Source organism: Siphateles boraxobius, unplaced genomic scaffold (genome assembly GCF_051911475.1).
Source record: "Siphateles boraxobius isolate OS27281-9 unplaced genomic scaffold, OSU_SipBor_1 46, whole genome shotgun sequence".
NCBI classification, from domain to species: domain Eukaryota; kingdom Metazoa; phylum Chordata; class Actinopteri; order Cypriniformes; family Leuciscidae; genus Siphateles; species Siphateles boraxobius.
This window is the reverse complement of record NW_027509097.1, coordinates 15,227,501-15,253,298: the sequence shown is the minus strand read 5'-3', so window position 1 is coordinate 15,253,298 and position 25,798 is coordinate 15,227,501. Positions and strand designations below refer to the sequence as shown.

The window sequence follows — 25,798 nt, the reverse complement described above, 5'->3', positions numbered from 1 at the left end:
CTTTCTCGATTGGAGACCTTGCTTGGTATCACTGGTGTTCCACTGTCCTGGTTCAAATCATATCTCACTGATAGACAACAGTTTGTTTCAATTGGGAATTTCAGATCTCCAAATTCACCCCTCTTACATGGTGTCCCCCAGGGTTCTGTCCTAGGTCCCCTGCTGTTCATAATTTACATCCTTCCTATTGGCCAGATAATACAACATTATGGTATCAATTACCATTGTTATGCAGACGACACTTTTTCATTTTACATTCACACCAATCCCACTCACACATTGTCATTATCCAATCTGGTTAGCTGCTTAAATGCCATTAACAACTGGATGATTCAAAACTTTCTCAAACTTAATCAAGATAAGACAGAAGCTATTCTTATTCCCACCCCTAACATTCTAAAAAAACTTAAACATCTGCAGCTATCTATACCTGGCTATTTCACTACAACTTCTGCGGAAGTCAGAAATCTGGGCGTAATCTTTGATTCTACTCTTTCTTTTGAGTCACATATTAAAAATATCACCAGAACATCTTTCTTTCATCTCAAAAGTATCTCCAAACTACGCCCCTCGCTCAACTCATCTGCAGCAGAAACACTCATACATGCATTTATCACATCAAGGCTTGACTACTGCAATGCTCTATTTCTCGGCATTCCGGAAAAAATCTTAAATAGGCTGCAGTATGTCCAAAATTCTGCTGCAAAGCTGCTTAACCCCGCACCAGGCCCGGGGATCATATTACTCCTGTCCTCCAGCAGTTGCATTGGCTTCCTGCCCACTACCGCATCCATTATAAAGTCCTTCTCCTTGTTTATAAATCCCTACATAATCTGGCCCCATCCTACCTATCAGATCTCCTCACCCCATATCTGCAATCCCGCACCCTTCGCTCTAGTGATACATGTCTCTTAGCAGTTCCTACATCTCGACTTCGCTCCATGGGTGACAGGGCCTTTAGTGTGGCAGGTTCTAAAATGTGGAATGCCCTACCACTTGAGATGCGCCAAAGTACAAGTGTTACCATTTTTAAAACTAAATTAAAAACACATTTTTTAGTTTAGCTTACTTGTCAGCCAGCTGATTTTGTTTGCACTGTCTTTAGCTCTTGTTCAATGCACTCATGTATACCATTTGAGGGTGTTTATGTTTTCTCTGCATCTTGGCATTTTATGTACTGTGTACTTCACAGTGTACTGTTTATGTTGTACTGTTATGTGTACTTTTGTATGTTCTTTACTATACCAATTTGTACAGTGTCCTTGCTTTTCTAAATAAAAATGTACAGTGTAAATTTGTACAGTGTCCTTGCTTTTCTAAATCCCAGCTTTTCTAAATAAAATTTATTATTATTATTATTATTATGTTTTCTCAGCGAGCTCCCCCAACAGCTGTGGGGCGTATATTTCACAACAATGTTGTAAAAAACTCACTTGCGGCACCCTCCTCCCCCTTTATACCGCTGCTCATGTGCATTTGTTATTATCGGAGCCGGCCAACTTTATCGTGTGGAGCTATGTCTACCGAGGTGGGTAATACATCATACACATTGAGGGCGGCGTGTGTGTTTATGTCGAATGCCGTGAAGCAGTTTGTTTTTCTCGCCCGTTCTCGCTTCTCACAAGACTTCCTGTTTCCAACTTCCTGGGAAATTAGTCCCCATGTTGCAAGGTTGGTTTTCCACCTAGGAACATTAGGGGGAGCAGGGAAAGTCACCATTCTCACCAGAACAGGTTATTAAACCATCCAAATGATTTCTAAACGGTTTAGTTAAGTTGAAATAGTTGCAGAATGCCCCTTTAAAGCTTATTTACATGTAATAGGCCTAAACGTTCTATTAAGAACCGTGTAGTCTTGAATAAGCCATTATGCTGAAATGGTTCGATGTGTTAAGAGTTTAGGGTCCTTTTTTTCCCCCCTTTTTGATTTTAAAATCTGTAACTGTCAAAGCCACCTGAAATAACATAGGAAATGAATACGGTCATTTTAGACCCGTGTATGTAAAATTTATGTAGAAATACAAAAACTGTGTTTGTTTATAAAGTAAGGAAGGAAACATAAACATAATGATTTGTGGAAATCAAAAACAAGATATTTAATCAATACCGGGAATAACAAATGATAAAATACATATATTTTAAAGATTCCACAAACAAACATTCAGCCATGACTGAAATAATATAGGAAATGAATACGGGTCTTTTTAGACCCATGTTGTGCATTAGAAGGGGTATCCATAGCTTTCGCATCAAAGGGTTAATATTAATATTCAAATATATTCAAATATTAATTCTTAATATTTTGACCATTAAATGCCGCGGCGCTAGGGCTAAGGGGGCTTAACCCCCAAATGTTTTAATTAAAGCCAAGGTTGACACTTGCCTATCGCTTTCAGGATTCATTGTTCAAAGGGCTCATAGGCAATTGAAGGGACATGCAGCAGATATGGAGGAAGAACCTTGGCCTGATGTTGGATCGATCCTAGATTCAACAGGCTCTTTATCAAGACCACCGTCTCATCAATCAAGATGTGGTTCAACCCATTCGAGCATCCACTCAGTCAAAAGAAATGAAGCTGCGGCTGAAGCTGCTGCATCTCAGGAAGTTTTGGCAGTGTTGGAGGAACAAGAAAAGGAAGTGGTTGAACTTCAAAGGCTAGAGGTTGAAAGTAGACAATGTATGGCACAATTTGAGTCTGAGGACATGGCTAGACAACAAGCAATGCAGGACAAGCGAATAAAGCTTGAACGTTTAGAAGAAATCAAGAAATTGAACGCTGCAAGAGCTCGAGCAAAGGTCTATGATGAAGTAGAAGGACATTCTGAAGTAAATGATTTGCTGCATGCTGAAACAGCAGGAGAACTTCAAATTCCTAGCTTCACGAGTCTCCCAGCCAATTCCCAATCTCTACCTGTCACGGCCCAAGTCCTCCATGCCTCAAGCCCTCCATTTTTTCCTCAATCTCTACCAGTCACGACCCAAACCCTCCAGGCCTCAAGTTCTCCATTTATTTATCGATCTTCCCCAATCGCAAATCAAGGTCTTCATTCCCAATCTCCGCAATGGACATCTCAAGCTCCACCAGCTTTAACATATACGCCTCAAATGCAAAATAACTCGGATTTAGTGAGCGCGCTTGCAGAAGCTATGAGTGCCAACCGCCTTCCAACGCCAGAACCTGTATTATTTATGGGAGATCCTCTGAAGTTCAAAGATTGGCAGCTTTCTTTCGAAACATTAATTGATAGGAAAAACATTCCAAAGAACGAAAAGCTGTATTACCTAAGAAAGTACTTGGGTGGCGCTGCAAAGAAAACAGTCGAAGGATTCTTCCTACTAGGCACAGAAGCAGCATATGACTCTGCCTGGCAGCTGTTGGAAAAGCGTTTCGGAGACCCATTCATAATTGGGAAGTCCTTCAGAGACAGGCTGCATGCATGGCCGAAAATAAGCTCTAAAGATGGTTGTGAACTAAGAGAGTTTACAGACTTCCTCAAGAGCTGTGAAGCAGCAATGCCTCATCTTAAGACATTGGAAGTTCTCAATGACTGCAATGAGAATCAAAAAATCCTGCTAAAGTTGCCAGATTGGTTAGTGTCAAGATGGAACCGCAAAGTGATGGAAGCCAGAGAAGCAAATGCTGGGTACCCAAAATTCAAGGAGTTTGTAGACTTCCTATCAAAGGAATCAGATCTCGCTTGTGATCCTATATCTTCAATGCAAGCACTTAAGAGTATGGAAAGCGTGAAACCAAGATATTCTCGAAACCAACCCATTCAAGCAAAGGCATTGTACACAAATGCGGCACAGAGCAGTGTCTCATCGTGCGTTTTTTGTAAAAGAACCGGACATGTCTTGGCTAAGTGTAGAAGGTTTGGTGAGAAGACAGTTCCAGATCGTGTCAAGTTTGTGCGTGCAGAGAAACTCTGTTTTGGATGTTTGCAGACTGGTCATCATTCAAGAAGATGTGAGAATAAGAGCACATGTGAAAGGTGTCAGAAGAGACATCCTACGTGTTTGCATGATGACAAGTTCAAAGAATATCAAAGGCCTTCCCCTTTGAAGGGAGAAGATTGTTCAAAGGACAAATCTGACAGCAAAGAAATATCTGCAGCAGCAATCACCAATGCAGTCAGACAAGAAGGCATAAACACACAAACTTCCACGACCATACCAGTTTGGGTGTCATCCACAAAATGGCCAGATCAAGAAGTCCTTGTCTATGCACTCTTGGACACACAGAGTGACACAACATTTATCCTCGACGAAGTAGCCCAAGAGCTCAATACGAACAAGGAGAATGTCAGTTTGCAGCTGTCTACAATGTCAGCAAGGTCAACAGTCATACCTTGTCAGAAACTGACGAATCTGCAAGTGAGAGGATACAACTCTGAGAAGAGGATCTTATTGCCAGTGGTTTTCACGAGAGAGTTTATTCCGGCGAACAGGCTGCATATCCCAACTTCAGAAACAGCTCTAAAATGGCCTCATCTGGAACAATTGGCGGACAAGATTCCACCTCCATTAGATTGCAAAATAGCCCTTTTGATCGGTTATAACTGTCAACAAGCCCTTCTTCCCAAGGAGATCTTGTCTGGGGAGGAAAATCAGCCATATGCACAACGAACTGACCTCGGCTGGAGTATTGTCGGCTGCTCGTACCCGGCAAGTGATTTCTGTGATGCGATAGGAATCAGTCACAGAGCCTTAGTGCGACAAGTGATGCCAGCAGTAAAGCCATCTGTTGATCTGAAGAGAGAAGTGCATTTTGTGTGCAGAACCCATGTGAAGGAAATCATTCCAACAGATGTAATCAAGGCACTTGAACTCGACTTCACCGATCACAGTGCAGATGATAACTCAGTTTCTCAGGAAGACATGCTCTTCTTATCCAAGGCAAGAGAAGGCATAAGGCAGAAGGAAGATGGCCACTATGAACTGCCACTTCCTTTCAAGACAGACAAACCTAGTCTCCCAGATAATAAACAGTCTGCAGTTCATAGACTCATCTCATTGGAGCGACAAATGAGGAGAGACAAACAGTACCACAAAGATTATGTTGATTTCATGAATGACATAATAGCCCAAAAGGATGCTGAGAAGATTCCAAGGTCCGAACTGGATAATCAACCTGCATGGTATATTCCGCACCACGGAGTCTACCACCCCCACAAACCAGGAAAGATCCGGGTGGTTTTCGATTGTTCAGCACGCTTCCATGAACCCTCTCTGAATGATCACCTCTTGACTGGTCCAGACCTGACCACACATTAGTTGGAGTGCTGTGTCGATTTAGGAAGGGTCCAATTGCCATAATGTGCGACGTCGAAAGAATGTTCCATCAATTCCATGTCGCAAAGGAACACCAAGACTACCTGAGATTTCTCTGGTGGGATGAAGGCAATCTGGATTCCAAACCCTCTGTATATAGGATGAAGGTACACCTGTTTGGGGCAGCTTCATCCCCCGGCTGCTCCAACTTTGCATTCAAGTATCTGGCATCGCAGGGTCATGGAAAGTTCAGCGAAGAGTCCATCAAGTTTATCCAGAGAAGCTTTTATGTCGACGATGGCTTAACCAGCGTGTGGTCACTTCCCAAAGCTGTACATCTTGTGAAGGAGGCAATAGCCTTATGCAAAACAGCAAATCTTCGGCTACACAAATTTGTGTCAAATAATAAAGAAGTGATTGCCACAATACCGCCCGAAGAATGTGCAGAAACTAAAGATCTAGACATGGCTTTTGGAGAATTTCACATTGAGCGAGCACTTGGAGTTCAGTGGTGCGTCGAAGCAGATGAATTCCAATTCAGGGTTGTAGTCAAGAAAAATCCACTTACAAGGAGAGGAGTTCTCTCAACAGTAGCCTCTGTTTACGACCCACTAGGATTTGTTGCCCCTTTCCTACTAGTCGGCAAACAGATACTTCAGGCACTATGTAGAGAAAAGTCGATTTGGGACGAAGATCTTCCTGAGCACATTCTGCCACAATGGGACTCATGGCTTGGAGACCTGCCTGCATTGGCAGTCCTGAAGATCCCAAGAAGTTACCATCCAACGAACTTCGACAAGGTTCTTCTGCACGAACTTCACAATTTTTCAGATGCAAGTTTCAGTGGTTACGGTGCATGTTCATATCTCCGTGCAGTAAGTGAAACAGGGCAGGTCAGTTGCTCACTCGTCAATGGGGAAAGCGAGAGTAGCCCCTACCAAGTTAACGACTATCCCAAGGCTTGAACTGTCGTCAGCTGTGACTTCAGTCCGTAACGGTGATGTCATCAGAAGGGAACTTGAAGTTGAAAACCTGCAAGAGTATTACTGGACCGATTCGATGGTGGTCCTTGGCTATGTGAATAACGATGCCAAGAGATTTCACACGTTTGTTGCCAACTGAATTCAACGCATAAAATCCAGTACATACCCTGAGCAATGGCGCCATGTCAGCTCCGAAAACAACCCTGCTGACCACGCCTCAAGAGGGCTGAGTGCCATTCAGCTGAAAGAGTCTAACTGGCTAAAGGGACCCGACTTTCTGTGGCAGAGGAATCTCCCACACAAAGAGGAAACGGTGGGAGAAATAGAAAGGACTGACCCGGAGCTTCGGAAAACCCACGTTTGCACAGTTAAGACAAAGGAAGTGAATTCAATGGTGAACCGTTTTACTAAATTTTCCGACTGGTCCAGAGCAGTGAGAGCTGTCGCCAGGCTTAAGAGATGCATCAGAGAATTCAAGACAGTTCAGCCAAAAATGAATTATGCAACTAGTCTTGTGTTTCTCGCCCGGAAGCTGAAATAGCCATTATCAAGCTGGTGCAAAAGGATGCCTTCGCTGAAGATATCCAAAGGATTAAGCTCCAGAAAGAAGGTACCTTGAACAAGCACAACAGTTTGCGTAAGTTAAATGCCTTCTTGGACAAGAATGGTGTCCTCAGGGTAGGAGGACGGCTATCTAAATCATCCTTGCATCATGACGTTAAGCATCCCGTAATACTTCCGAAGAAATCTCACGTGTCAGCCTTGCTCGTTAAACATCATCATGAGCGTGTACACCACCAAGGAAGAGGCATAACCATGAATGAGTTGCGCGCAAACAGAGTATGGATCTTGGGATGTGGAAACGTGGTCTCTTCACACATCTACAAGTGTGTAAAATGTAGAAGATACAGAAGAGTTACTGAGGTTCAACAAATGGCCGATCTACCGGAAGAGAGAACAGAGACATCCCCTCCCTTTACATTTAGTGGTATAGATTGTTTCGGCCCCTTCATCATAAAGGAAGGAAGAAAGGAATTAAAACGATATGGATTGTTGTTTACCTGCTTGTGCTCTAGAGCCGTACACATAGAGACGCTTGACGATCTGACCACAGACGCTTTCATGAATGCACTTCGAGTGTTCATAGCCATCAGAGGACCTGTACGCCAATTAAGATGTGATCAGGGAACAAATTTCATGGGCGCTGGAAGAGAGTTTGCTGAGTTGATCAAAGGGATGGATCAAGAATGTCTGCGAGCAATCAGTTGTGAATTTGTAGTGAATGTTCCCTCAGCGAGTCACATGGGCGGAGTCTGGGAGCGCCAGATTCGAACGATCCGAAGTATCCTGAATGCCATGCTCGACAAGTCTGCAAGTCGACTTGATACTACAACTCTGAGAACATTTCTTTACGAGACAATGGCCATAATCAACAGCAGACCGCTGAGCGTTGAACATCTTCACGATCCTACCGGTCCAGAACCCCTCACCCCTAATCACATACTAACCATGAAATCTGCAATTATCTCGCCACCTCCGGGACAGTTCGGCAAAGAAGACCTCTATCTGCGTAAAAGGTGGAGAAGAAGAAGAAGCGACGCTGCCCTTCTGGAAAGACGCGGCCAGGTGTCGCACACGGTGCGTGCGCGCTATGTCGATAAACGGGCCGTCATAGCCACAGAGTCCAGTTCTATCCCCAGAAATGAAACTGACTAACTGGGCAGTAATGAGCTCTTGGTCCAGTTGACTGTGAGACCCAGGCTTTCCAGATGACTAAGGAGCACTGTTCTGTGAGATAAAAGTTCTATCTCTGACTGTGCCAGAATCAGCCAATCGTCCAAATAGTTCAGAATCCGCATGTCCTGATTTTCTCCTTCTTGGGTACGAGAAAATAGCGGCTGTTCTAAAAGCCTTACTCGCTCAAAGAAGGAGCTACTGGTTCTATAGCCCCTTTGCACAGCAGTTTGGCCATTTCTGCATGGAGTAGATGCGTTACTTCCTCTTTCACTTTCGTCTCTCTCCGTGCTCGAAAGTGAGGGGGGCGGCCAGCGAACTGTAGTGAATAGCCCTGTCTTATTGTGCTTAGCACCCACTCTGATATCCCTGGAATCCCTTGCCATGTTTTTACATGTATAGCTAGGGGCAGAATGGCCTCCGAGTTCCGATCGCCGCACTTCGTGGGCTCGGGAAACTGAACCGGAGGTATGGGCGCGGCACGCGCGCCCTCTGCGCTCGAATACGGCGGCTCACTGACAGCGGTAGCTGGCTGTTTCATATGTGACGTCCCGATTGCTTTGAATGGGGAACGTTTTGTGATAACTTTGTGATACGCGAGCGGCGCCCGGGGCAAAAAGTTTGTTAGTAAGCATGAGCGCTCGTGAGCGGGCACATAACTTACATTCATAACCTGACTGATATGAGGCTGCTTTGGCCGTGCAACAGAGCGGGCAGATAGTAGGCGTGGGCACGTAGTTGTGGGCACGCTTCCTGCAATCTAAAACTCGAACGGCATTCGCCAGCTTTAAGAGAGTGGGCTCTGTGAGAGCGAGAGACACGGGTATCGTGCTTGTGTGTAGGGGTGAACACTGAGATGTGGGCACCTTTTCTTCACTTATGACACCATCGGCCTGAGCCGGATAACCAGACATTATACCCTTCTTTGTGATGCGCGAGCAGCGCCGGGCGTTTATTAGTAAGCGTGAGCGCTCGTAAGCGGGCACGTAACTTACATTCATAGCCATGGGTAGAATAGCCTCCGGGTTCTGATCGCCACACTTCGTGGGCTCGGAAAACTGAACTGGAGGTATGGGAGCGGCGCGCGCGCCCTTGGTGCTTGAATACGGCGGCTCGTTGACAGCTATGGCTGGCTGTTTCACATGTGCCATCCCGATTGCTTTGAACGGGGAACGTCTGAGATAACATTGTGATGCGCGAGCAGCGCCGGGCGTTTATTAGTAAGCATGAGCGCTCGTAAGCGGGCACGTAACTTATATTCATAGCCATGGGCAGAATAGCCTCCGGGTTCCGATCGCCACGCTTCGTGGGGTGGGGAAACTGAACTGGAGGTATGGGCGAGGTGCGCGCGCCCTCGGTGCTTGAATACGGCGGCTTGTTGACAGCGAAGGCTGGCTGTTCCACATGTGACGTCCCGGTTGCTTTGAACGGGGAACGTTTTGTGATAACTTTGTGATGCGCGAGCAGTGCCAGGCGTTTACTAGTAAGCGTGAGCGCTCGTAAGCGGGCACGTAACTTACATTCGTAAGCTGACCGATATGAGGCTGTTTTGGCAGTTTGACAGAGCGGGCAGAGAGTAGGCGTGAGCACAGAGTTGTGGGCACATTTCCTACATCCAGCACTCGAGCGGCATTTGCCAGCTTTATGAGAGTGGGCTCTGTGTGTGTGAGAGACACGGGGGTATCGTGCTTGCATGTAGGGGTGAACCCTGAAATGTGGGCACATTTTCTACACTTAGAGCACCACGGCAAGAGCCGGATAACCAGATGTTATACTCTTGAGATTTTGCAGCCGAGCAGGTTGCATTACCGGCTCGTTGGCTGTCGAATACATCGCTGCAGTAGCCTGTTCTAAGGGGACTAACAGGTAGAGATGTTTCAATGGTGGTCCGGCCGCGGCGGGACTCAAACGTCTTTTGAGAGATTTGTCTGGGTCACCGTAGCAACGGCGGTTGTGTGCAGGTGAGCGGGTTGCATTACCGGCTCGTTGGCTGCCGAATACACCGCTGCAGTAGTCTTTGTAGCCTTCCTGGATCAAGGAGGAGGCGGATTGATGAGAACTAGACCACTCTTCGCTGTCCGATGCCAGAATGGAACAGCTGTCACCTGGGTCTATTCCCTCAGCATTGTCTCCTGAGGTGGTGGTAGTGAGGGCCAAAGCCGGCAGCAGCGCGTCCGGGAGGGGCAGAGAAGGAGAGAGAGAAGCTGGCAGGATATACTCCGGTGAGCATTCCAGAGTGACCTCAGGCTCCGGTGGTCTCTGTGAACGGTGTTTCTTCTTGCGCGGTCCAGAGGGCAGAGTGACAGCTTCCACGTTGAAGGCCTCGAGTCAAGCCCGCAGGGTCGACAGCAGAAGCGCTTCACAGTGCACGCAGCCTCCGAATCAAAGGTTACGTGGTCTGGGCCCAGGCAGAGAGCGCAGATCAAGTGGCTGTCTCCTGCGCTGAGCGGGGCTCTACACGAGCCACAGGACATGCGTGGCATTTCGAGAAAAATGCCTCGCGCTCTTTTAGAGAGTGAGTTTCGCGGTGGCGAAGAGCCGCAGAATGCAAAGCAATAAAAGGATACTTGTCGCCGGATAGCGTAGCAGGCACGGAAGGCTGAAGGCGGCGAAGACGACCGGCTTCCTCAGGCTCTTTCCTCTGTGTGCTGGTCGCTGGTTTCGACGGCGGCGGCTTCTCTCAGAGTCCAGCGATGCGAAGGGCTTCGCTGAACAGATGAAAATCAGTGAGCTGCCTACCGAGCCTGACTTTTATATGCTAAACCCCACCCCTTTTGGCGGGAAGTGATATAAAGAGCTCACATAGTCAAGTGAATGAAGTGTTTGAAAAAAAAAAATAATAATAATAATAATATATATATATATATATATTTTTTTTTTAAACACTTCATCAACTTGATTAAAATGCTGGTTGTTGTCTGTAATATTGGTTTGTGGTAAGCTTTCCTATTTGACTGCTGAATCCAACTATATCAGGTGGTGAATCACTGTCTACCCTAAAATTTGTAGTTTTTGAGCTAAGCAACGAACTACTCAACGAACTAAAAAATAGCTAAGCTAAGCTGAAATCTACCCTTTAGAGAAAGTAGCTATACTACAAGCTACATTACGATTGCTATATTGATGCTATTTCATTATTTTCAAAACCGTCATTTTCACTTGATCCACTCTGGGATGCTTTCCCCAAAAGCATCATTAGCCAAGATCTGTCGTTAGCAACATAGTTCAATAATTGAGTATTTCCTAAAACCATAATTCCAACCACCTTTCACAGTTGTGTGCGTGGAACTACAGTTCCAATACATGGTTAGAAGCATGACATGTACAGTAGACTTAAAGAGGCTATATGTAAGAATTTTTATGTAGTTATTGTTTTTTTATTGCCAATGAACAGCTTGTAAGGAAACTTAATAAACGCGACCTTCCCCTACTTACTAGGTTGTCTATGAAAACCTGTTGACAGACTTTTTTTATGTGAAGGACTTTGGACATTTTTGCCGGGAAAATCAAAAGAATGTGACATTTCTGCACGTTGTCCCAAATTACACATTAAACTAATGCTTATACAATGTTCAGGAAAAGCCAAAAGAGCCATTCTGTGTTGTAATGTCAATGTGTCATGCAAAGAAAAGGGATTAATTCAAAATATAGTCTCACATAGTCAGATATAGTCTATAGTCTCACACATACTTTATAATAACACTATCATAACAGTGTAATTTTAATTACCTCATCTGTCATGATGCCGGGGAACGCAGAGCTGGTGAAAAAATATCCACATCACTATGGTTATGCTTTCTTAACTGCTGTTCCCCTTTGAAATGGAACACTGCGTCTGTATCGACACTATGTGGAACACCATTAGTGTGACCAGTGTCTAAAGCATGTGAATATACACAACAATTGAATTGGCTGACGACAGTTCATGATGTCACTACCGTGAGTATAATAGGGCACCTTTTATGTCTTCACGAGTCGTCTGTTTGTACTAGCGGGTGTTAAGGGATTTATCATGGATAAGCACTAGAACAAGCGTTTCAGGAAGTGTGTGCCTCTGTGTTTAAGGTTTTTGACACCTGAGGACACACTTGTACATTTCTTGTTTGGGTGAAGAGCAAGCGTGTTTAGTTCTCGGGGGAGCTCTACAGATCAAGCAGATAGGGAGATGTTTCTGGCACCATTCAACCAGGCAGATGTGATTGAAGAGGACGAAGATATCGCTTGTAGTGAGCCCTCTTAGCCTGCCAGCCCTGCGTTCGAGGAGTTTTTGGAGGTAAATGGCACGCGCCACTACTAGATTGGATCTAGTTTGGGGATACGAGAAGACAGGAAGTTGCTAATGGCAGACTTGGCTTGCGGTTCCTGTCAGACCATAACCGTGAATGAACCTTCCATTTCTTCCTGAACTTCACAATGAGGTGGAGTTGTCATGGAAAAAGCCGTATTTAGCTCGCATCTATCCCTTCCAGTGTTCAAATGATTTGAATGTGGAGGGATTGCATGAGCAGAGATTTGTGAGGAAGCTTCCTATTGAAGAGACGATTGCGGGCTCTCTCAGTGTGATGCATCATTTTTAAAGGCTCCGACCCTGCAGTCTAAGCTGTACGGACCACCTGATGCTTGAACGGCAGGGCAAATGCAGCAGCAGGTCAGACTGGTGGTGCCTTGCACATGATAGCCTGATGATGCTGCAGTCATACCAGGTAGACCTGCTTAAATATTTGGATCAGGGGCAGGAATTGTCTCCTGAAGCAGTCGCTGAGCTCTGCAGCACCACAGATCTGGCCCTTTGGGCCACCAAACAGCCACTGCCATTGGTTGTTCAGTGGAAGCGATGATGGCCACAGAGAGGGATCTGTGGTTGAACTAGGCATACATCAAGGAGAAAAAGTGAAAAGCTTTTTTGCACATCTGTAGAAACGGTAGTTGGGAAGTTTAGAGAGGCAAGGGAGTGGTCGGCGGTTTTCAGGAAGTAGGCCAAGGTAGCGTATTTAAATGGGCAGTATTACCAAATAGCTGTGTAAAGCTAAAGAAGCTGACATAGCTAAATCTTAGAGCTCTGCTCCTGGGCCAGATGTGGCTGAGGCTGGGCCCACAAGGAAGGAAGGAAGGTTAAAAAAGGCCGGGACTTTCCTTGTCCCTGGGCATATGAGCTTGGGTAATGGTCAAGGGAATATTATGCCCTGTGTGATTGACGCTTCCAACTCTAGCTAAACAAGTCCGTAGAGTCAATAATACTATTCCTATTGTGGTTGTGCATAGGCACAGCTAATGAGGCAGGCATTCCTTCAGCATGGAGAAGTGGGTATTTGTTCCCCATAGCATTGATCCAGACACAGTGTTCAGTTCCACTTCTAAAGGGAACGTCTCAGGTTATCACTGTAACCATTGTTCCCTGAAAAGGGGAATGAGACACTGCATGTCGCTGCCATGCCTCGGGCTCGATGCAGGCACCCTCTTATACTCATGGGTGCTCCTGTAGTGAGGACTGTCATCGGCCAATGAAATTGTCATGTATATACACATGCTTCAGATACCAGGTCACACTGATGGCTTTCCCCATAGCATCAATCCATATGCAGTGTCTTATTCCCCTTCTCGGGGGACCCTGGCTACATTCGTAACTTGAAATGTTTTGCCACCACTGTCAATTTTTTTCTATGTTCATTTTATTATTAAGAGGAAAGGGCACAGTATGTTTTTGCATATTCATCTAAATGTCACTCTCAGCGTGGATGGCATCTGGATGTTCATTAACAGTATAGCGCTACAAAGGTATTGCCAACTTATTTTTACTTCTAAGCAAAGAACGAAAAAATAACTTTGCTGTGAGTATATCGGGGCCTTGAATCACGTTCAGTCTCTTGTACATTACGTGTGCAAGAGTGCGAGCACGAGAAATAAGTGGTTGGCTGCAGTTCACTTAATAGCCACCGGTGTCGTTAATTACAATGATTTCTGAATTCAACATAGACTATAGCCTCTTTAAATATATTGTGCTGTTGAGAAAAATAAGCAAGCTAACGTTTAGTAGACACTTTATCTTCTGTCACTGGTTCTCAAACAAGGGGCCTCAGCAAACTTGGGGTCCTCAAGATGACTTAAAATTATTTAAATTAAGACAAAACAAGCATTAAAATAAGCCAAAACAACAACAAAAAAATCAAGATAATCCTATTTTAATTCACTTCATCATGGGGCCTTCAGATATTATTGTGAATAATGGAGGGACGGCAGGAGCCAAAAAGTTTGAGATCCATACATTTAATTCTGTATTTAATTGTTTAACCCTCAAAGTTCACAATACAGATTTTTTCCCCACCTTTTACATGATGTTGTAAGGCCTTTAATGCAGATATAAATGGATTTTTAAATTGTTTACATTTTAGTACGTTTATAGGGAAATGTTGTAATATTGCAATGTCGTAACAGTAGCCTATATATACACTAATAATTACACAATATTAATAATTGGATAAGTCATATTTTTATGAAAAAGAATTTATTACAAAAATATGTTCAGAGTGTATTTACAAAACCTGATGAACTTAATAAAAAACTTAGGCATTTATGTGATTTAGCTCTGTTAATCAAAGCCATGTTCAATTATGATAGTCCCAAAGGCAGTTGTTTACGGTGGCAGAGAGAGCTCAACGTGCTGCAACTGAAGAAAACGCATGCAAATAGTAAAAAAACGCATGCAAGTAGAAAAAAAACGCATCCAAATAGAAAAAAACACATGCAAATAGAAAAAAACAACTGCAAATAAAAAAAAACATCTTCATCAGTTTCACAACACGTGTGTGCTCCAAATACTCACAACGCAACCAAATACAGAAACGCGCTGCAAATTTTCACAACACAACGAAAAACAGAAACGCACTGCAAATAACACAGAACACAACGGAAATGTTTCTGGGGAAACCAAATAAGTGACGAACCCGGCTGGGACGTGCATACAGCTAGAAAATTCAATTTAATTTTTTTTTGTTGCTCATGAGCATCCCTATTCCCTACTCCCTTCGAAGGGCAGACGGCAGAGCTCTTCAAGTGGACTTTGGAGTGAGCTTGGCACTAGTGTGCGATTATGTAGCCGCTTGGAACGCACTTAATGAAGGAAGCAACGAAAGACAAGTCATTTCCTCATTATTTTCACCTGGGATGTTCCCATGACAACGCAGCACGGTGTCCATCAGCTGAATAGCTGTTCTGACGACAGAAATATAATGCTGTTAACATAACGGTTGTAAATAAATACTATCTTTTTACAATTTTTTTTTTAAAATATGCGTTATATATCTGTGTCAGTGTCTCAACTTTACTCTACATTACCTAACATTTCTTTATGAAAATTTAAACATAACATGAAACAATTTGTACAGTGTAACTGATGTATAGATTAATATATTTCCATCATGTTCTTCTTCTCTTTCTTTTTTATTTATTTATTTTAGTTTTCAGCTCGTTGCTCTTTTTTCATTTGTATTCTGATGATACAAGTTGTATGTCATAAAAATGTAATCTCTGTATGTTTTGCGAAAAAATAAATAAATAAATAAATAAAATAAAGTAGAATTTTGAGCTGTATGCACGTGCCAGCCGGGTTCGTCACTTATTTGGTTCCCCCGGAAACATTTCCGTTGACTTCTGTGTTATTTGCAGTGCGTTTCTGTATTTGGTTGTGTTGTGAAACTGTTGAATATGTTTTCTTAATTTGCACGTGTTTTTTTTCTATTTGCATGTGTTTTTTTCTACTTGCATGTGTTTTTTTCAAACCAGTGTTGGGACTGTTAAAATCCTTTCCCTTTCAAGGGAACTCGAGCTGCGTCAAGCTGTGGGAACGCCTCTGCGTTTGTGCGTCATGAAGCACGTATGGAATCAGTCCAATGGAGAGACGGAACATCATAGGCGGGTGACGTCATCGACCAGGAAACTATAAAGCACCCCCAAAACACAAGCGCGACAGCTTCTATGCCTTCAGTAAGCGCTATATGTGGATCTGTCTCAAGTGTTTTTGTCTGTCACTAAGCAGGAGTTTCACTATTTCAAAAAACTATATATATATATATTATATTGAGAGACAATGGCGAGCGAACAAAAATTTAAGAAGTGTGTTCCTCCCTGCTCGCGCTATTTAACGAGCGGGGATACACACAGCTTATGTGTTGTTTGTTTGGGAGTGCAGCATGCCCAGTCAGCTCTCGAGGGGGCTGATTGTGAGCATTGTGAGCGTTTGCCTCTTAGAACGCTCCGCTCCCGCCGATCACTCTTTGAGGAGAGTGGTTCGGTTCGCGATCCCCGCGGATCGGGTCCCGCTTATGCCGAGGCTGAGCGGCGACGTCATTCGTGGGGATCACAGATGGATCTAACAGCGGGGCTTGGGACGGGCTTTGCCCTATCTCAGCCCTTACCTGTTAGATCCAGTGCCTCAGTCTCGGGTTCGGAAGCACGCTCTGCGGTTTCTTCCCCCCGAACTGAGGCCCCAGTACTGCAACTATCCAGTTCTGAGGATCTGGATGTTGTTAGTCTGGATGCGGGAGATGTCGATGATTCGCCATCTCGCTCTCCCGAAAGTGAGGAGACGCAGTTCGCGTAGTTCGCGAACTGCGTCAGGCTACAGATTTATCTCTGCGCGCCACCAAGGAGTCGGCCAAGCTAATGGGCCGTACTATGGCAGCCCTGGTGGCCGCAGAGAGGCATCTATGGTTAAATCTCTCTGGCATGAAAGAAAAAGACAAAGCTTTTCTTTTGGACGCTCCGCTCTCTCCTCATGGTCTTTTTGGTGATTCTGTCAATACTGTCATAGACAGATTTCAGGAAGAGAAGAAACAGTCGGCAGCGTTTCAGAAATGTATGCCTCTTAAAATTCATGTCCCCGGTACTGCTGGGCGGGAGCAGTCCAGGCCGTCAGTCAGCTCCTCACATAGGGCGCAACAGAAGCAGAGTGTCGCGTCTCGCGCTCCCCCTTCCAAACAGTGGGACCAGCGCGGCACTCTCAGCCGAAGTCTTCTGGCAAAACTGATCTGAGGACAGTTATTATGGCTAAGAAGGCTTCGGCAAAGAGGAAGCCACTGGCGTCAGGATGCTGAGGGTGGTCCCTGCCGTGGGAGAGAGGTGTTCGACGCATTACACGGTGCCCGCTCTTCTTCGGTGCCCTCAGGGGCCCGTTCTGCCAACCCCGCCTTCATGCCGGGGGACAGACAGTCCCAGCGAGCGCTTTCCCGAGGGACGCTCGCCCCCTCTGAGGAGGGTCTCAGAGCAGTTAAGCCAGTCGTTCCCTGCCAGTGCGCCGTTACAGGGCGCTGTGTTTGCTGCTCAAGTTACACCAGAGGCCAGTCTCGAGAGACTGGTACCCTTAGTAGTATTTCTCGCAGAGTGGAAAAGCCTTCCAAAAATATCTCAGTGGGTTCTGCACACAGTAAAAAAGGGTTATGCTATCCAATTCAGGTGTCGTCCACCAAAATTCAGAGTGGTTCTGCCCACAGTGGTGGGCCCCAGGCAGGCTCTGGTAATGGAACAAGAGGTGAAAGTGCTCCTTCAAAAGGGGGCTATAGAATGGGTTCCTCCTCCCAGGTTGGAGTCAGGTTTTTACAGCCGATATTTCATCGTTCCAAAGAAGGATGGGGGGTTGCGTCCAATTTTAGATCTGCGCCTGTTGAATCGCTCGGTAGGGAAGCTAAAATTCAAGATGCTCACTATCAAGCAGATCGTGTCACAAATCAGATCCGAGGACTGGTTTGTCACGATAGATCTGAAGGACGCGTACTTCCATATTTCCATCCTTCCACAACACAGGAAGTTCCTGAAGTTCGCCTTCGGGGGCGAGGCATACCAGTACAAGGTTCTTCCATTTGGCCTAGCTTTATCTCCCCGCACTTTCACGAAATGCATGGATGCAGCTTTAGCGCCCCTGAGGTTTCAGGGCATTCGTATCCTCAATTACATCGACGATTGGTTGATTTTAGCTCAGACAGAGCAGATGGCGGTTCAGCATCGAGATGTTGTTCTCACTCATATAAGAAAGTTGGGGTTGAGGCTGAACGCAAAGAAAAGTGTATTATCTCCTTCTCAGAAGACCACTTTTCTGGGTGTCGTTTGGGATACGATCTCGATGCGGGCGCGACTTTCTCCGACCCGCATCGCTTCGATTCTTTCAGCTATGAAACAAGTAAAGCTAGGCCAGCTACTCACTGTAAAACAGTTTCAGAGACTTTTGGGTCTGATGGCAGCAGCGTCCAACGTTATACCTTGTGGCCTGTTGTACATGAGACCACTGCAGTGGTGGCTCCGGACCAAGGGATTCTCCCCGAGGGGAAATCCCCTCCGCACGATCAAAGTCACGCGGCGCTGCCTTCGTGCTGTGGTCATGTGGAAAGAAACCTGGTTCCTATCCAAAGGGCCTGTGTTGGGGGCTCTTTGTCGTCGCGTAACGCTAACGACGGATGCTTCCCTCACAGGGTGGGGGGCGGTCATGAATGGTCGTCCAGCCCAAGGTCTGTGGCAGGACCATCATCTATCATGGCATATAAATTGTCTAGAGATGTTGGCGGTGTTCCAAGCTTTGAAACACTTTCTAGCAGACCTCAGAGGTCATCATGTGTTAGTTCAGTCAGACAACTTGTCGGTGGTCTCGTATATAAATCATCAGGGGGGCCTGCGGTCGCGTCCACTTTACAAGTTGGCCCGTTAGATCCTCCTGTGGTCCCAGGGGAAGTTACGGTCTCTGAGAGCTATGTATCTTCCTGGTTATTTGAATGTGGTAGCGGACTCCCTGTCGAGGCAGGGGCCGAGGCCGGGGTAATGGAGGCTCCACCCCGAGGTGGTGGAGCTCCTTTGGTTGAGTTTCGGCCGAGGTAGACCTATTCGCTTCCAAGGAGACAACGCACTGTCATCTGTGGTTCTCCATCAGTCAGCCAGCCCCTCTGGGATTGGACGCTCTGGTACAGCCGTGGCCGAGGTCACGTCTGTATGCTTTTCCCCCGGTTGCTCTGCTACCAGGAGTTCTGGAGAGGGTTCTGAGTTCTGGAGAGCCGGGACGGGGTCAGCCTACTTCTAGTAGCCCCTTTCTGGCCGGCCCGAGTATGGTTCGCGGACCTAATATCTCTTCTGGACGGCTCTCCCTTGGAGATTCCGATCAGGAGGGATCTACTCTCTCAGCAGGACGGTACGATATTTCACCCCCGCCCAGAGTTGTGGAAACGGTGGGCTTGGCCTCTGAGGGGGCCCAGCTCATAGAATCTGGTCTCTCAACTGAGGTTGTTGAGACCATCCTTCACTCCAGAGCCCCGTCCACGAGGAAGTTATATGCCCTGAAGTGGAAACTTTTCACTTCTTGGTGTGCAGAACACCGGCAGGACCCAGTTAACGGCCCAGTGGGTGCAGTGCTGGAGTTTCTGCAGGAGCATTTCTCTGCAGGGTTATCCCCCTCCACACTAAAGGTGTATGTGGCGGCACTAGCTGCTTTCCATGTCCCTTTCAGTGGAGTTTCTCTTGGGAGACACCCACTTATAACTCGCTTCCTTCGTGGCACTTTGAGGCTGAGGCCTGCAGTTCGTACGATGGTGCCGACTTGGGATTTGGCCATTGTACTAGAGGGCCTTTCTTTGGCCCCCTTTAAACCTATTGAGGAAGTTTCTGAGAATTTTCTCACGTATAAAACTATTTTTCTGCTTGCAATCTCCTCACTTAAGAGAATCGGAGATTTGCGATTCTGCGATTCCCTGTCTGTTGCACCCTCGTGCCTGGAGTTTTCGCCTGGTATGGTTAAGGCTTTTCTATACCCTAGACCAGGTTATGTCCCTAAGGTCCCTACTAATGCTGTTAGACCTACAGTGCTGCAGGCTTTCTATCCTCCTCCTTTTGTGTCATCAGATCAGGCGTTAGACGCTTACGTCCACAGAGCTGCCATGTGGAGGAAATCAGAACAGTTATTTGTGTGCTTTGGGCCACCCAGGAAAGGGTGTCCCGCGTCTAAACAGATAATGAGCAAGTGGGTGGTTGAGGCCATCTCACTTGCTTATGAGTCGGCTGGTCAGCCTTCACCTTTGGCTGTACGAGCCCACTCTTCGAGGAGTATGGCTGCTTCTAAAGCATTGTTGTCAGGAGTATCGCTAAGTGATGTTTGTGATGCGGCAGGGTGGTCCTCACCGCATACATTTGTTAAGTTCTATGATTTGGACTTAAGTTCCACTCCTGGGGCGCAGGTGCTCTCGTCCTCTGTGCGCTAGTTCCCACATGACGGTAATTTGCTCCTATGGCGATGTGGGTATTGGCGTTCCCACAGCTTGACGCACCTCGAGTTCCCTTGAAAGGGAACGTCTCGGTTACGTATGTAACCCTAGTTCCCTGATAGGGAACGAGACGCTGCGTCGTTCTGCCATACTCCCAGCATGCCCGTTAGCGCTTCCTTCAGGCCTATCAGAAGCTGTCGCGCTTGTGTTTTGGGGGTGCTTTATAGTTTCCTGGTCGATGACGTCACCCGCCTATGATGTTCCGTCTCTCCATTGGACTGATTCCATACGTGCTTCATGACGCACACACGCAGAGGCGTTCCCAAAGCTTGACGCGGCGTCTCGTTCCCTATCAGGGAACTAGGGTTACATAAGTAACCGAGACGTTTTCTGCCAAAAAAGCTGAAAGTTGACTTTTTTGTTGGCATGATGTCAGACTTGTCTCAGTGTTAATACGCAGGTATTTATACGTAACTTTCAAAGACACAAAACATACTTTTTTTGTACGTTTGGATGCTAAAACGTACAATGTGGACATACTAGCAACATTTAAACGTATTATTACGTTTTTACTGATACAAAACGTTAAATAATTACAAGTCATTCATATCATAAAGATATCTGTATAATTTCCCTTCTACCATTTTATAGATAAATGTAAGATCCCTTAACCCTACTCCTAAACCAAAACATGCCCATTTTATTCAAAATATCAAAAGAATAAAATGAAACGGACAAAGATGTGTAGGAAAATGACAATTTAGTAGCAATGTAGCATTAACAATATATTGTTAGCTGCTAATACTACCCCTAATCCTACCCATAACCATGTCTTAACTACTACAGTTATGAAAAAAACATAACAGACAGACATGTGTAATCACAATAATTTATTTATTGCGAAAATGTCAAGAGCGGCACCTAAAGTAGTTCAAATGATGATGTGTTGCAGTCCTTTCTGGCGGTATATAATAGTTTTGTATTTGGTAGCAGAATTTAAGTTATTAATCCATGAAAATGTTAATCTGCAATCACAGAGTGATCACATAATCATCATGTGGGTAGTCATTGGGTTGTTTATTTTTCTTTTCCAGTTTAAATTTTGCGTAACACTTTAGTTTAGGGTCCACTTCTCACTATTAACTAGTTGCTTATTAGCATGAATATTAATAGTATATTGGATGTTTATTAGTACTTATAAAGCAAATATTAATGCCTAATACTGAATGACCATATTCTACATAATCATACCCAATTCCTACCCAATACCTAAATGCAACTGCCTTACCAACTATTAATCAGCAGTAATTAGGAATTTATTGAGGTCGCAATAGTTAGTTAGTTAATAGTGAGAATTCTAAAGTGTGACCTACTATACGGTTTCTGGAAACAATCGTGACTTGGTAGTTAATTTCTCCAATGGTTTACTTTAAGCGAGCGAGCTACTCTGTTGTATGGGAAACGCAGCCCTGAACAATTCAAACTAAAACTAACTTGTGATTTTTTTGATTTAGAGCAGTTCGAATGGCTCATTGAAAATAACCACATCAAAAGAGTTATTCATTCCCGAATCGTTAATGAAAGCTGTAGCCTATTGGTTGATGCTGTCATCTCATTACAAATGAATAGCTTTGCTACATTTAGCGATGCTACTGCCCATTATGTTGCTGCTTATTTGCATAAAGTTGCATTACCAACTGTTTCAATTGCTCATGTCTTCAGCTCTATTTAAAAATGAACAATGTCAGGTCACTTTGTCACTGTCATTGTGAAATACCCTTAATAAGCCAGATCTCGACAGGATAGTTGTCTCTTAAACTGGTATAGTAGAAAGTGTTTTAACATTAAGCTTCAAATGTGGAGAGGGATCAGTGTCAACTTCAGTTTTGAATCTTTATTTTTAATTTGCAATGTACTTGAATGATGAGTCAAGAGGCAGTTCCAGTATAGCCCATCATGTATGATACATCTTACATCTCTTCGTTATGAGGGAGACCAGTAACAGAGCCGTGTGGTTTGGCAGTGACTGATTTCAAGATATCTAATGGGAATTGTCAGTGCGCTCTCCTATATAATAACACCGCTCAGCCCTGAGCCCCGAGCCTGCGTTATCAACAGACAAAAATGTTTCCTTAGTGGTTGTCATGACGACCAATGTTAATATGCACAAATGCAGGTTTGTCAGTGGCACTCTGCAGTAAACTACAGGGGGCACTAAGTCACATGTGGTCCTGTCTGGTACTGTCACAGTGTGTGATTTGAAATCACTGTGTACAATCAAGATGTGTTAGCTACAGAACCCAGGACATTGGACTATGATTTATTGGACATTGTGTGTAGAATTCCTAATTTTTAGGTTGCTCTGAGTAAAAGCATATGGAATAATATATGGAATATGGAATTTAATTGTATTGAATTAAAGGCCCTAAAGTTTAAAGAATTAGTAGAACTAAAAACATTACAAATCATGTACAAAGCAAAAAACCATCAATTGCCAGAAAGTATCCAGGGGTTGTTCAAAGAAAGAGAATGCCAACATGACTTAAGGGTAACTTGCATATTTAAAAAGAACCACGTGAGGACCAATGCAAAAAAAACATTGTATTTCAGTTAAAGGTGTAAATTTATGGAATAACTGTCATGAGGAACTAAAAATATGTGGGACACTTAGTAAGTTAAAGAAACTATTTAAAAATAATGCAATGAGTCAAGTCAAGTCACCTTTATTTATATAGTGCTTTTACAATACAAATTGTTTCAAAGCAGCTTTACAGAGATAAAAGGAAAGGAAAGTTGTAATAGTATTGTTAAATTCAAAATTAAATGTTAAATGTCCCCAACTAAGCAAGCCAAAAGCCAATGGCGAATGAAGGCGAAAAAAAAAAGGCGACAGTGGCAAGGAACCAAAACTCCATCAGGTGACAGAATGGAGAAAAAAACCTTGGGAGAACCCAGGCTCAGTCGGGGGGCCAGTCCTCCTTTGGCCAACAAATGAACAGTGTATGATTATGATTTAGGCGGCATAATAGGTCAGAAGTCAGATTGGATCAGAACTTTCACAATATTTATCCAGTTCATCTGGTTAGGGGTCGGAGTCATCACGCCGGTATGGAGATGAGTTTGTTGAGGTGTCCATGAGGCCTTCACAGTGTTGATGAGGCTGGCACTTCAGGGATGCGTTGTCGTCGTGTCCATGTGATGGTCCTTCCTCAGATCTAGATATGGCCTGGATCCGGCGGTTTGCGGTAAACCTCGGGATAAACAGAGAGACTAATATTAGCGTAGACGCCATCCTTCTTATGATGTACAAAGTACATCAGGATTTATGGGAAGTGTTCCCGGTTCCGGCTGATCTAAACTATGAAGCCTAACATTGAATTATAGCAATCTATAATGTGTTATGTGTATGCTAAGCCAAAGAGATGTGTTTTTAGTCTAGATTTGAACTGACAGACTGTGTCTGCTACCCGGACAATGTTAGGAAGATTGTTCCAAAGTTTTGGTGCCAAGTAGGAAAAGGATCTACCGCCAGCAGTTGATTTTGATATTCTAGGTATTATCAACTGCCCAGAATTTTGAGATCGCAATAGACGTGAAGGACTATAATGGGTTAAGAGCTCGCTCAAGTACTGCGGAGCTAAACCATTTAGTGCTTTGTAAGTAATCAGCAATATTTTAAAATGTATACGATGTTTAATAGGGAGCCAATGCAGTGTTGACAGAACCGGGCTAATATGGTCATACTTCCTGGTTCTGGTAAGAACTCTAGCGGCTGCATTTTGGACCAGCTGTAGTTTGTTTATTAAGCGTACAGGGCAACCACCCAGTAGAGCATTGCAATAATCTAGCCTTGAGGTCATGAACGCATGAACAAATTGTTCCGCATTTGTCAATGAGAGCATATGACGTAATTTAGATATATTTTTAAGATGGAAAAATGCGCTTTTACAGATACTAGACACGTGACTTTCAAATGAGAGATTGGTATCAAAGAGCACACCCAGGTTCCTAACTGACGACGAAGACTTGACAGAGATGCCATCAAGTGTTAAACAGTATTCTAGGTTATTGCGTGTGGACGTTTTTTGTCCAATAATTAGAATCTCTGTTTTTTCAGAATTTAGTAGTAGGAAATTACTAGTCATCCAGTTTTTTATATCAGCTATGCATTCCGTTAATTTTGTGAATTGGTAAGTTTCGTTAGGTTTTTAGGAAATATAGAGCTGAGTATCATCAGCATAACAGTGAAAACTAATTCCATGTTTCCTAATGATATCTCCTAACGGTAGCATGTACAGAGTGAACAGCAGCGGTCCTAGTACTGAGCCTTGTGGTACGCCATACTGAACTTTTGACCGATAAGACATCTCTTCATTTACTGCTACAAACTGACAGCGGTCAGATAAGTATGATTTAAACCATGCTAGTGCAATTCCACTAATGCCAACATAGTTTTCTAGTCTATTTAAGAGAAGGTTGTGGTCAATGGTGTCAAATGCAGCACAAAGATCAAGTAACACTAATAGAGAGATACAACCACGATCGGATGATAAAAGCAAATCATTTGTGACTTTAATGAGAGCAGTCTCAGTACTATGGTACGGTCTAAATCCGCACTGAAAATCCTTGCAGATAGCATTTCCTTCAAGAAAGGAACACAGTTGTGAGGATACTGCCTTTTTTAATATCTTTGACAGAAAAGGCAAATTCGAGATCGGCCTGTAATTGACTAATTCTGTAGGATCAAGTTGCATTTTTTTAACAAGCGGTTTAATCATAGCCAGCTCAAAGGGTTTTGGTACGTATTCTAGAGACAAAGACGAATTAATGATATTGAGGAGAGGATCTATGACCTCTGGAAGCATCTCTTTCAATAGTTTAGTCGGTATAGGGTCTAACATACAAGTTGTTGATTTAGATGAGTTAACGATTTAGCAAAATTCTTCTTCTCCTATAGCAACAAATGAATCAAATTTTTCCTCAGGGAGACTACAATGCACTCCCTGATGTGATACTGTAGTAGACGGTTGCTTAGTTATAATTTTGTCCCTGATATTATCAATCTTATAAGTGAAGAAATTCATAAAGTCATTACTGCTGTGTTTCGTGGAAACTTCTGGGCTTGAAGCTTTCTTTTTCGTTAGTTTAGCCACTTTTTCAAATAAATACCTTGGATTATGTTTATTTTCTTCTAATAGGGTTGAAAAATAAGCAGATCTAGCAGCTTTTAAAGCCTCTCTGTAAGCAATCGAGCTCTCCTTCCATGCAATCCGAAATACCTCTAGTTTTGTTTTCTTCCAGTTGCGCTCCATTTTTCTGGCTGCTCTCTTAAGGGCCCGGGTGTGCTCGTTGTACCACGGCGTTGGACTATTTTCTTTAATCTTCTTTAAGCGCAGCGGAGCAACTGTGTCTAAAGTGCTGGAAAATAGAGAGTTAAAAGTTTCTGTTGCAATATCGAGTTCTTCTAAGCTATCTGGGATGCTGAGATGATGAAACTGATCAGGAAGATTATTGATGAAGCAATCTTTCGTGGCAGAAGTGATAGGTCTAACATATTTATAACACGGAGTCGGCTTTGCA

General features: G+C 44.2%; 1 long non-coding RNA gene across 1 annotated transcript in view; it reads right to left on the bottom strand.

The window, feature by feature from the left end:
* Positions 1 to 2,946: 2,946 nt before the first annotated feature.
* The window catches only part of LOC143710073 (uncharacterized), a 358,336-nt gene continuing 335,484 nt past the window's right edge, over positions 2,947 to 25,798 (bottom strand). Inside the window, exon 3 of the long non-coding RNA XR_013194473.1 lies at positions 2,947 to 2,956. This is a non-coding gene — a long non-coding RNA (uncharacterized LOC143710073). The remainder of the gene's footprint in view (positions 2,957 to 25,798) is intronic.